Below are 1,332 nucleotides of genomic sequence, written 5' to 3'. Positions count from 1 at the left end.
TCTCTCTCTCTCTCTCTCTCTCCTTTTTCTCCCAATGCCTAATCAAGACATAAAACTGTTTTCAGTTAGCCGTCAGCGCAAGTGTAAAACATCTCACAAAGCCCGTTCTATTTCCCCACTGTCAAAGACAGAGACAACATTTCCAATACAAGAAATAAAAATGAAATTTGGTGTAAAAATGACATCACCATTCTACTGTGGTCTAAACGCTGTCGCAGAAAATAGTACACTTTATACACACTGACTGCACATGTTCACCACCTCTCACTCTCCCTTTCCCTTACTGGACACAATTGGTATAATTTAGGAGGCGGGCTGTTTCGACCCTACCCGCTAGGGCTAAACTCGGACTCAATGGGATATAATAGGGCATCCCGGAAGAAAGACGGAAATACTCGATAATATAGTCTTCTCACACGCCAATCCAAGGACTGTTATGTGAACAGCGGTAGCTCAGCTGGTATCACAATAGACTTAGGGGTGGATAGCCCTGGTTCTAATCCAAAACTTGGGTTGCTTTGGGAGTGTTTTTACGGCTCTCCACTCGGTCGGTTCGGCCCTATCTGAAATGGACGTCGAATTCTGAGGTCCCACTTCTTAAACTTAAAGAACTGAACAGTGTTGAACAGTTAGAATTACACACTGATAAAAGAAATTGAAGTCGAAGTCACGCCTGTGCACGTTACAACTTAATTTTTAAATAGAACAATATACTGGTAGGTGTTTTACGCCCCCTTCGGCAGAATTTAGATCACAAAAGGATGCAGGCATCGACCCAGCTTTACCAAACAGGAAAAAAGTCGAGGATCGTTGCTTACGGGACCAGCTGAAAGGGAAACAGTATTCCCCCACAGTTGTAGTACGGTAGCACATTGTATGAAAACAAACACAGTCGTCTCGATTCGACTCACGGGGGAGAGAGGTGTTAAAACCAACAAACATGCCCAAAGTATGACGGGAAATGAACGTCCAGCGCTTGCACGCGACGCCTCTAGCACTGGCAGCTTCTAGTGCTTGGGGTCTCCGACGACCGTGTCGCGTATGGCACTAGGAGCACGGGGAGGCTGGCCAAGTGACGCTAGCTTCTGTAGAGAGAAAGAGAGAGAGAGAGAGAGCATCTCACACACATAGCTTGTCGCTCCCGCACGTCCCCGGTGGCTGGAAACACTATTGACGTGGTGAGAGTGAGTGAGCGAGCAAGCGAGCTGCTGGCGCTGTTGTCGGGGGCTTGTGAGGAGGAGTCGGGAGGACCGTACCTTGGTGCTTGCTGCTGATGCTGCTGCTGCAGGACAGAGAAGATCGACTACTACAGGAGGAGGTAAGGGAGAGAGA

At 47.9% G+C, this 1,332-nt stretch overlaps 1 long non-coding RNA gene across 1 annotated transcript in view; it reads left to right on the top strand.

Annotated features, from left to right (window-relative positions):
* Positions 1-1,037: 1,037 nt before the first annotated feature.
* The window catches only part of LOC118477861, a 2,099-nt gene continuing 1,804 nt past the window's right edge, over positions 1,038-1,332 (top strand). The window contains exon 1 of the long non-coding RNA XR_004858659.1: positions 1,038-1,318. This is a non-coding gene — a long non-coding RNA (uncharacterized LOC118477861). The remainder of the gene's footprint in view (positions 1,319-1,332) is intronic.

This window comes from Aplysia californica, unplaced genomic scaffold (assembly GCF_000002075.1).
Source record: "Aplysia californica isolate F4 #8 unplaced genomic scaffold, AplCal3.0 scaffold00260, whole genome shotgun sequence".
NCBI classification, from domain to species: Eukaryota; Metazoa; Mollusca; class Gastropoda; order Aplysiida; family Aplysiidae; genus Aplysia; species Aplysia californica.
Note: the sequence above shows the minus strand (reverse complement) of the source record. Positions and strands in the feature narration are given on the sequence as shown.